The sequence below is a fragment of the Colletes gigas genome, unplaced genomic scaffold, assembly GCF_013123115.1.
Source record: "Colletes gigas isolate AHSC1104 unplaced genomic scaffold, ASM1312311v1 Colletes_gigas_Sc00017, whole genome shotgun sequence".
Taxonomy (NCBI): Eukaryota; Metazoa; Arthropoda; class Insecta; order Hymenoptera; family Colletidae; genus Colletes; species Colletes gigas.
Genome location: NW_025106646.1, coordinates 1,645,577 through 1,657,650, shown reverse-complemented (window position 1 = coordinate 1,657,650; position 12,074 = coordinate 1,645,577). Strand labels below are relative to the sequence as shown.

Below are 12,074 nucleotides of genomic sequence, written 5' to 3'. Positions count from 1 at the left end.
GTGAATACGATAAATTGCAATAAGTTTTTGAGGAGCTGTTTAATCGCCACGATCGTCGTAATGAACTAATAGAACGTCAAAGGGATTCCTGACCGGCATAGACTGTCTTTGAAGCATCTGTTACCGGTTCTTGCGTGTAACACGCTGTAAAAGATACTGGCTAATTATACGGCGATGCACCGTGTTCATCGACCATTTCGTTTGCATACTTCGCGTGCCCTTTGGTATTGCAATAAATTTTCAGTAGCCGCGTACGAGATTGTGTAAATGACTGGATCCTCAAGAACGTTATAGGTCCGGATATTGCAGCGAGTATGGTTTCGCGTTTATCGGAATCCAATTTTAATAAGGCTGCATTATACGCGCCGTGTGGACACACTACGTATGATAGTTAATTAACCCCGTGCATTCGCGATGCGTGGAAGAACTTTTTGCTAAAAAATTCTGCTCATTTAATGTTAGAAATATGTTTCAAATATAAGAAACTGAAGGAAGACATTAATGAAACTACAAATATTAAAGATTTTAATATCTGGCAGAAAAGAGTGAGGCGGATTGAGAAAAATGTTTCCTCCCGATTGTCTAATTATCTACAATAAAAAGAAAGCTATCTAACAAAAGAGCAATGCCATCTTCCCTTTAAAAAAGCTATATCCCATTGTTTATCCTAATAGACGTCCCGAAAGAATTTGTTGCATATGAAAACATTAGTCTCTATGGATCATTTAATTGACCAAAACAAAACGAAGTCGATGTCTTCGTTGGTTTGTAACACTTTAGTTGGACCACGTAGGATACACACAAAGCAATATAATTTCAATAATTGAAACCTGCGAAATGAGAAGGCGTTGTCGATGGAAGAACGAGATAGTGTTTCGTGCTCGCGGCTTCATAAAAAAGTATTATTAACTCTGGTGGTTTGGGTCGATACTGGTTTACACTTTCTTGTCTAAATGCGGTACCCAACCAAACGCGGAGGCAGTAAAGACAACGATGATACAAGGCAGCCCCAAGTTTCACTGCAGTAAAAATATTTAGGTTTTATTTCGTCTGCATCCTTTTGTTTAACCGATTTACCCAGATGTTGTAAACAGTACGTCTCTTTTGGAATTTTCATGTAGCTATCATTACTACCATGTAAAAATACATTTTTCCGATCGACATTCTTAGCCTATCCATATGCAACAGTACGATTAGCCCTTTTTAGTAAATAATAATATAATGTTAATTACGCGGTAATTCAGATTTTGTTATCAGATCGTAACGTAAATACTTTCAAATTTTTTTTCATATCGTGAAAACAAATAGCACTTAGATTGAACATCTAAGTTATTTCTGTTACTATGAAAGGTAGAAAAAAATGGCAAATCGGACTGTAAATGGTTCCAAAGCATGTATATTATGGTGCCAAAAAGAGTGTTGAAAATCTTCTGGTTTTTTAAAATTTTTCAATGTTACCATTTTTTTTTCATCTTGAAGATAACAAAATGAGTTTAAAGAATATCTGTTTTCTAAAATATCGCACATTAACGTTCCAAACGATGCTGGTGGACAATAGTTCTAGGCCAGTCTGGGTTCACTAGTGATGTACGTTGTGCTGATTTAATTCTTCATTATTATTAAACGTCTATTTGTCAATAAATAGTGCAACTATCGAAGAAATTAGGATTATTTCGTAAGTGTCGCGAAGCCCATTTGCAAGAACAAATACGGTTTTGGAAATTGTCAGCTCGAAGTCTACGAGGACCATATCAATTAAACGTTTAAAATTCCACCGAACGAATTCTAACACGCTAATTGCATACGGGATTTGAACATTTCGTCGGAACCTTTGTAGCACATGGCTCGATTGCACGTGTAACGCCTCGTGTCCCCGCTATCAATATTTTCACCGACAAACCCGGTGGACAAAAATGGTATTACGTACTTTCTATTTCCCATGGACTTTCAATACGCGAACTGTCGACAACGGAGTTCGTACGGCGAGTCCGGATGTACCTTACAAGGAAGTATCCGGCGAGGTGTCCGAAACCAATTTTCACGAAACCTTACAGGCTTGTGGAGCAGCCAAAAATAAGGGACAAGTATTTATTCTTAACCGTGGTGAATCAAATTTAAACGCATTCGTTCACCTACAATTATTGGAAATACGGAAATTTTTTTTTAGAGAAAGGTTTTATATTTTTTTGTGGACAATAGTACACGCGTTATTACAAAATTTCAACGAGAAATTTTGATTACTTTTATTTTGATAGTTATTAATTAATACGGTCAGAAATTCATATATTAAAAACAGTTTTCATGAACTAATTTTAAAAATCTTACAAGGTAGATATAATATGATGAGATCCAAAATGTAGCTTCCATCCATAAATATTTGAAACAGATAACACTTGTGTCTTTTCCATAACTGCTCCATAAAGATTATAAAGTTTTATCGAAATCTGTGTACGCGGATGTTCCTTGTTAGTGTGCTCGTTCCTCATTTCCCTTTTCCGTAGAAGGTATGCCCTGGATCGGTGCACGGAATTGGTAATAAATCCCCGGTTGACCGTTCAATCTCGAGAACGTCTTGACCTTGGATCTTTTTCAGTTCCTAGACAGCGTTTAATCTGGAAGCAGCGCGGCGGTCGTCTACTCTATCATTAAAGAAACAGAGAACCATCGCTTTATTTCGCTACCGGTTTCATCCGACGCAATTTCGCAGCCTCCGACGCAGCACACGTCCGCGCGTTAAATGCAAATAAGATACCTTCGGCTGGATCTGCTACGTCTCGACCCGATACTGCGGGGATACTATTAGCTCGTAAATTTCATTCTTTCGAATAATTACAGATTTTAATTATACAGGGTGTTATAAAAAGGATTCAGGACTTAGTTGGCGCGCAGTATTCATTAAACTGTTTGAAGTAATTAATAGTGTTGGATGCAGAGACGATTCGAAACCAGGTCGAAACAAGTGGTTCGTAGGAAACTGGATTCAAAATTTTAAGTTGGTTTTGTATCATTAATTAGCAAGTCAAATATTATACACTGCACAAAAATTATTCTTATTTTTGCTTACAAGTGTTTTCTTTATCGTTTAAACAACTGACTTTTATCTCTTGATAGATCGAATAGAAAGAAGTAACTTTTGTCGAAAAGCTTTTACATTCTTTTTTATAGTTTACGAGTCATAAAATAAAATTGAAATTTCTGCATATGCTCTAGATATCCCCACAGTTTTGTAATTTTCTAAATTTCCTAGAACTCTTTGTTTTCTAACAAGAATTCCTCGTGCGTATTATTTTCCCAGAAAATTATCTATCTTTAGAGTTTACATCATGCTAGTCTAAGCACAATTAATTAGAAAAAAATTCAACTGAAAAATAATACAGTAATGCACCGATTGCGTTCAAACAGGATCAGAGGGCGAAGTCGAGGTCGACGGTTTGACTCGTTATCTATCGAAAAATAGCTTTTCTAACCAAAGTAAGCGTTCCTCTCGCTATCAGAGATTAAATTCCAATCGAAACGACAAATATTTACGTGTACGGTTCGATGGAGGGCGGCCTTCTTTGCGCGGAGGCTGGGCGATTCGAACAACGCGCTCGATCGCTTGCGTAACGCCGAACGACGCGACGGTGCATTGTGCGTTATCATTCGAGCGATCCCGAAGGAGAGCTCTTTAATTCCAGCACGAAAACAGAAACACTCTAACGGCCTCGACCCGAGCAAAAGTTCGTCGAGATTGCCAAGCCTGCGGCCAGTCTATGTTCTCCGTGGAACCTCGACTGAGGAATCGAGAAAGGTCGAATTTTGCCGGAGATAGTCGAACGGCGTCGAGCGCGAGCGTCGAGAGCCGAGGTTCGAGTCCGCGGAACGAGGAATCGAAGAACATCGTCAGTCCCTCACGGTGAGCCGGTTCAGTCGGTTTTCTTCGCTCGTCCTCGACGCGTCGTATGCGACGATCGTCCTCGTAGGTGGCTGCGTAACCTCCTCTCTCGTGTTCGACAAACCTCTTCTAGTGATCCTCGTTTCTAATTCGCCCGTGTTGCCCACGCAACGCGCCGACGAACGATTAGTGCGTACGATTTAGTTGGTAGACAAGCTTTTCCGACAACGGGCCTGTGCAGTTTGTGGATTTCTACCCTCTGCCTCCCTGTGGATTAATCGACGTCCCGCAAGGGAAACTTCTTTCAAAGGTAGGGCGATACGAGACTGTACTTTGACAGGCGTTGCGTCAAAATTTCCACGTGCTCGCGAGACCGTCTAATCGAAGGTGTATTTTTTCGGATGTTCACTCGCGAACGTAGTAATCGATAGACCGGGAGATCGATCGACGTTCGCGATTCTCGCCTGGCCGTCGCTTGGAAACGTGCACGCGCTCTATCGAGGTTAGTAAGATCGTCTCTGAAACTGGCGTAATTGCAACGCGAACGATCTAGCCGCGGCTAACAGAATCCAATTTCGGAATCGTTGAAATGGAGCCCCTCGAATACGGTCGTCTAATTGATCGGAGATTACGGGAAAATTGATTTGGAATTGCATGCCAGTTCGAACGGTATGCAGGTAATTCGACCTGCTTCTCTAACTCGTGATGCATCTGTTCGGGATTCGGAGCGAGTACGAGAACGTTGGTTTGGAATTTAAATGTTACCCGATCAGACGCGTAAGTTACGACTCTGTGAATTCTATCTTCTAAACCGAGAGACTCCTCCGAAGCGAATAGTATTGACTTTGGAATGATCATAGGGGAAAGCACTTTATTTGTCATGCGGTAAAATGGAGCAGACTCGGTGATGCAAATGGGACGGTGATTTAGAGACACGCTGAGGAAATTAACGCTTCTAAAAGATGCCGGAAATAGATGGTATATTTATCGATCAGCCGTGTTCAGCGTATACAGACGAAGTAAGTACGCACTGACGGGAGATTACAGTCTGTGATCTATAATAGATGGTCGTTTAAGTCGCGAGGCGAGACGTTTCAGAGTTCTGGCGCGTAAATAGTGTACCTCTCATAAGCCGCTGCCCTTTGTGCGATCGAGCGAGATGATTCGAAGTTTTACGTCGAAGTAAGTGTTGACACGCAAACGACGGCTTCCTTCAGTTTTGAAATTACGCGAAACATTATTTCGTCGTCCGGGCCAATCCCGTCCCACGCAAGCGGCTCGCTTTAGTTCTTGGACCCTTTTCAACAAAGTATAGTTTATATTTTCCTACACTTTCTAATGTAATTTAGAGGTACGAATAACGCGGTTTGTCCGTTATTCGGAGTCGATGAGATTTGTCTCGTTATTTTGAGAAAGAAAACGAGCATGGTTTAGGAGCACGAACGATACTTTACGAGCACCGGTTGGATCCATTTCCCTCTCGTGTGGTCTTACAGTTTATTACGTGCAATCGCTTTTCGTCATAAATTGTTCGCGTTATTATTTTACACGCAAGTTCTGGTATTTATGCAGAGTATGTCAACATAAAAATTGCTTCAAAATGTCGATTTTTAGCGAAACATCTCAAACATTCTGAAACATTTTACTCTGATACAAACAGATTAAATTAAATACTTTCAAACACTAAATTTTATTTAAATAATACATACGAGGCGATGTTCATAAATCTTGATTCTTAGTTTAATTTTATTTTGAAGATAAAATGTTTTTCTTTCTGTTAGAAACATATTAAATAATGTAGAGTGGTAAAAATTAATTCCCCGACAATCTATAATGAATGTATGTAGTATTATTAAGACCACATTTTTAGGTCCTCAGAAATATCTATACAGAATATTCTTTGTAAATAACTACGAATAATTAAACATAACGAACGTTCTAGAAAGATGTTTTTAACGAGGACCTAGAAAAGTTACCAAGCAATAGCTAACAGAGCAGAAAGTTCACTTTATTAATTTCACGCACACGTTAATGCTATTAAATCGAAAATATGTAGAACTAACTAAAGAAACAAGACATAAGACACATAATAGTGATAAATTGCTAAGTGAGTGAAAATTGTCTAGTCCTACCCGTGGAAACTTCGTTATAATTCCGTAATTTCTCGATTTATTTCTTTGGTGTTTTCATTTTTTACATGTCTGGGAACTTCATATCTAATAAGGACCCATAGACCTAACGATTTATTGCACGATAAGTCGTAACGTTTATGGCCCCTAATGTGTTTTAAAGGAGTTAACTCGGCCGAACGAAAGGAAAGTGTTTCGGGGCTGATTACTGGCGCATAAAAAATTGCCATTATTCGTGGGATACTCGTTCAATTTGGGTATTTGTATTTCTTGTAGAATAGGCTATTAAAGAATACAAGATTCATGGATGCTAATCGAAATTCCAATAATTGAAAAAATACGTAGTAAAGAAAGAATAAAATTTGAAGTTTCGTTTTTCAAATACCAGAGTAGCTTAGTTTAATTGAAACGAACATTTTGAAACAGAAGAACAGTACACGTAGATACCTATTATAACAAGGTTAGTTGATTTACACCGATGAACTTCAAACGCGTTTATAAGTTATCGAAACGTACTCTTAAAGTAGAGTTCAATACCCTTTCAGCATTTAAAAACCATTCGTTTGTCGACTAGACAACAGTTGCTTGTTTGGCCGAGTGTCACGTATCCACTTGTTGGGCACAAGTGTCGCGCGGTGTAAACAGTTTTGAAATTCTCGCGCAAATGTGGACGTCCAGCAGGAGACGACCGTCTAAAACTAGTAACTGCCGCAACATTCTGGCTCCGCGAATGATTCAGAAGATGTTTCGTAGGGCACCCCACGTAGTCACCCTCTGACTAATCCGCGAATAAAATGCGAGAAATATCTCCTTCACTACTTTCGATCACAATTTTTAATCATCTAGTCTCTAATCCGAACAGTTGCTGAAAAATTGATTGTTTCAAATAGTTTGTATATTATTTTGATTCCTTTTTGAAGGGGTACTGTAAATTTATTAGTGTATAAATTTCCATTTGTCCTCTATCTAGTTTTTTGTTCCAGAAGTTCGTCCATTTAAATGTAAATAATAGTCTGATATCTATATTTTTTATGGTATTTTATAATACATCTCAACAGTCAGTTAAACTACAATTATAGTACTAAAATAACTGTTAAGATTATCTTTACTAGTTACATGATCTAGTTTTTCTTTTACAGAGAGTCGAAAGTATTTTTCAGATCGAAATTGGGACAAAGTTTGTCCGATCGATGGGAAAATTTGAGCACGTAATAACAGTATAATAGCTTTCTTCTTTATTCGTTCATTTTGTTCGTTGTACATATTCGGATGAAGTGCTTCTATTGTTCGATAATGGGATACGGAATTGTGTCGTGAGAATGTTGGGTAGTTAAACATCATTAAACTTCATCGACAAGGTAGTTTTACAGCCTGATATTTATTTTCATCCTTTTACAACGCAGCTTAATGGTACAGGCAGGATCGGAAAATAATTTTTTATCGATACTAGGAGCGAATATTTATAACCGGTTTGAAACTTTCTACGTTAAAAGTTCATCGTGACGCGTTAATAAAAAAAATTATTAAACGAAGTCGCAGTACCGTTTTGGCGATGCATTTTAAATGCAACGTCTGCGTTTTTTAAATAATGATTCCGTACGGTTCAGTGACAATCTTGCAACTAGGTTGCGGTTTTCAAGGAAGCGTTGTCTATCATTAAACTTTAATGCAGCGAAATGCTTCCATAATTTCGCGGCTTACGGAGGAATTGTGAATATTTTTCGAGCAGATGTACCGTTTAATGATACAATAAATATTCTTAGGCGAATATTGTTAGATAAATCTATCGTGAATCGAAGGATTCCTAACTGTAGATCATTCGAGAAGCAATGAAGCTCAATATCGCAAGGTCACATCTGTTCGTTTCCTCGTTGATGGGAAAACTAGTAGGATTATTGCTTTGCAAATAAAAATCGAGGAACCGTATAATTGCATTAATACAAAATACGTCGACGTGTGATTGAGATGTTCCTAAACCAATTCCCTAGCGCAATAATTACATAATTAAATAATTTATTCGTAAGCTTTGAAACACTTAATATTCTATACTCAGTTTATTCTTTGGATGCGTATATGAGCATGTAGCAAGTGTATACATAAAAACAGTTCTACTTGAGCGTAACTTCGCAAGATGCTAATAATCAGTCATCTGCAATACGTGCAAGAATGTGTTGCAGAACATCCTTATCGGTTAGCTGCTTTCACGATGTTTAAACTCGATATTCCACTGACGAACTAGATTGAGTTATCATGAAGTATATATTCGCATCAAATTACTGTTACTTTACAGGAATGTGACTTTTTGTTAAAATTTTACTGCGAAATTGTGGTTTGCTTTAATTTGTCAAGTGTTAAAGATTCTTATAAATTTTTTTCACACTGCTGCACACATTGATAACTAAATAATAAAATGTGTTTCTTTACGAATCACGTGCATTTTAAGAATCATTACTGTTGGTCCCCAAATAAAGAAGACTATTGGTTGATACGATGTAGCAAATCCAAAGTTATAATAGAAAAATCAAAATATTCACATTGTCTGCAATATATAAATATGTACATGAATACATGAATGCAGTGCTTTTGCCAAGACTTCATTATTTCAATTAATATAATAATAATTATTACAATACAACAGGTTGTCATAATTACAATTTATCGTATGATTAAAAGTTTTCATTCTGAAATAATTTTCAATAAAATTTGTTATGCATTCACTGGTAGACATTTTGGAGCATGAACGTCAAATACGTGATAGTTTTTGAGCAGTTCTAAGAGTTACTCTGTCTACGCTAATAATGAGGAATTGAAAGATAAATTTCAATAGACAGAAATTTGCAATTGCACCCTAATATTGTAAAATAGTTGAACACTGATTGATTCTAGGTCAATACTTTAAATTACAATTGGTGCATACTGAAAGTTTACAAAATTCTGGTCCCCAAAATTTCTCTGTTACAAATGAACGTAACAAACGGGGGGTTGGGGGTGGAAAAGGGGTAGGAATACGCGGGGGTTTACGAAATACAAGGTAGATCGGTGTACCGTTGTCGTTCGACGACGCGTATTTGTTTGGCGCTCGTATAAACCGGTCGTCGGCATGGTGCGTCGTTCACGAGCGTGTAGGTGAAGCGTGCGTGCGAGAGGAGAACGCACGAGCGTGTAGCGTGCGTACGCCGAGCGTGGAAGCCGTAGAGAGCCTTGCCAGGGGGGAATTGAAGCGAGGGAGACGCTCAGGAGCGACGTTTCGAGTGCCGTTACAACGTCCAGAGAGAGCTCTCGATAAACCTGAACCGTGCATCTTCGTCGCGGAGAGCATTAGGGCAAACCGAGGATGGATGAAAAACAGGATTCTTTGTGACGCAGGACCCATGAGCATTGGGTTGTTGGTTTGTCGCGAGTCATAGTCTCGGTTTATTCTTTGTTGGACGTGTTAAGTACCCTCGAGATTATTTCCCGGATTCCGAGCTACGTGATTAATTGGTCCTGTTTTGGGCCTCTAGCCTTGGGAGCGACCGAGAAGAGGCTTCACGATGTTTGGGATGGTTTGGGTGCCTGGCGGCCGGGCATTTAAGTGTTCTCGTGGGAGTAGTAACGTGGTTTTATTCGTGGATATACGTGTAATCGTCGAAACGGTTAGATAAACATAGTTGCCTCTACGGTAATAAAGTTTTGTTGGGTTTGATTCTGATGTTACATGGTACACATGGTGGTTCGTATAAATTATTACGAACTGTCTTTTTTTATTGGGGGTTTAAGAGACACAATTCTAAAAAGTGCTGGTGAATTTATATAGAAATTTATTTACTAAGCTTTTAATATTAAAAAAAAGAATAGTCTTTAGGAAACATTTATTTCGTAATGTTTAATATTTCGTAAATTTTTTTAAATTCAGTAACAAGTTTGCCATATTCGTAGTAATCTTTGTAGTGCATGCAAAATATGGTGTTTCCTATTCAATTGTATTGAAAATCGTAATTAAATATAAAGTCAATGTTCTGTGATTTCGTAATGTGATGGTTAACTCGTTTAACATTTTATTTCTTTTGAATATTTCGGAAAGGTTCAGATTACTTAATAAATATTTAAAGCTGTAATACTTTGGGATATTTCGAACTAGCTTTTACAAGAGTAAGAATAATTCTTTTTATATTCATTTACGTGTTCAGTTATAATTTTTAATACGATCTAAAATGAAGTCACTAAATATTGTCGGTTCTCTGCATTGGTTCTAAAGTAACGTTCGCGAAAAATACTCAGGATCGACATTTGATTCGTCGATGTAATTTGAACGAACTGCTATTGATTCTTTGAACGTCTTGGCGACATTAAATATTTTATTATGGAATTCAACCTGTACAACGGTGCGTGTAACATTTGTGGCGCATTAAAAAATGTTTGTTCGTCCAGTCACGTACGATTAAATATCACTATTGTAAGGAACATGACTTTTCATTACAAACACACGCAGTAACATGTTTTTTTTTTTTTCAAAATGTTTGGCGACTATTTCACAGTAGGAACTACGGTGTCGAATGAAAAGCTATTATGAAATGCATTGAATTAGATTCGCCAAAGACACAGCATTGTTTCTGTCTTTGGTTTTCTCTTTAATTTCCGTGAAATTTACAGGAAAGAAATCCTTACAGTAACGGTAATCGTTTAATGGTTGGTCGCAGATACAGTCAACCGTACCGACAGTTTTCATCGATTTGTATCGCGATTAACTATGAAAATGAACGTACGTAGTTACATCAAGTTTTTTTCTATTTTCCTATTGATGTTTTTTTCAATTTGTTCGACTGTAATCGAGAGAAACGATAGAGATTGAAAGCGTGAATCCGTCTGGTTGCATAAAGGAAATATACAATTGTGAAAATTGTAAAAACAGAATAAAATTTCAGAAAATAAATTTGGTACACGTTTAGAAAATGATTCTTTTCAAATAAATTGTTTTGGAATTTAATTCTGCATGAATATTCTTCTACTGTTATAACGAATACCAATCATTTGTACAATCTTTTGTACATTTCATTTGTTATTGTTCTTTTCATTTTGTTCCAATTTGCATTAATTCATATCTGATATTTCGTGGGTACTTCAATTGAAATATTTAAAAATTGAAGATATTTTGTATTGATTTTGAGAATTTAGATAAATTAACAATCTGAAATAAGACGTTCACTAAGTAGTAAAACATTATTATACGCAGGCAATACGATTTTCTTCTTTGTTTCAGTTTTGAGATAATTGAACTCGTGAATAAGTTGAGGAATTCATAACTTTATTTTGTTTATATAAAATTACATGGATGCTATTAATTAACATTATTTATATTTTTATTTCTCGGGATAAAGCACAATATTCATCAGATAACATTCATCATAGTCTGCAATTGCACAATGCATTGATGTAGGATATTGATAGCTGTCCTTCGAGGTCGAGTATTTTAGAAACTCCGGGATTAGAGTGTTAGTAAAATATTGAATAAAGAATATAACATGATGGATATTTTAATATATTCATTTCTTTAAACAAAGGATTCTTCTATTAGGTATATCTAAATTTATTTTCGAATTAAAGAACTATTAATTCTTTTATAGTGTTGCTTTAAAAAATATTTTTATCGTTTGTTATAATCTTTTCATCAAAGCAGTCTGAACAAATGGTATTAAAAATAAGCTTTTGAAAATATTAATACACATACAATTTGTTTTCAAACATGAATTATGTACAATATTTTTGAAAGAAACGTTAAAGTTATATTTTTCCCATAATCAAGTTTTCTCGATCTTTATAACGGTTCACCTTTATTTATTTGAAATAGTTCAGAATGACATATTTAAAAAAATCGCGTGTTACATACAGTGTTGAGTTTGATGTATGCATACGAATGTGAATTATTGTTATTGAAATAACATTAATATTTTTAACATTAATATTTATATATTATACCAGTCGTTACGAAACACCTTCATATAAAAACAGACTGGTCTCGCTTCAAACTCTGTAAAGCGCTTGAAACGTCTATAGTTGCGGATCTTTCCGGGGTGTGATAGATCAATGGACCC

At 36.6% G+C, this 12,074-nt stretch overlaps 1 protein-coding gene across 6 annotated transcripts in view; it reads left to right on the top strand.

Annotated features, from left to right (window-relative positions):
• Positions 1 to 3,899: 3,899 nt before the first annotated feature.
• Positions 3,900 to 12,074, top strand: part of LOC122400381 (LIM domain only protein 7-like) — a 199,706-nt gene continuing 191,531 nt past the window's right edge. For all 6 annotated transcript variants that reach the window (XM_043401826.1, XM_043401824.1, XM_043401819.1 and 3 more), the window contains exon 1: positions 3,900 to 4,184. The gene's annotated coding sequence lies outside the window, so the exon portion shown is untranslated. The remainder of the gene's footprint in view (positions 4,185 to 12,074) is intronic.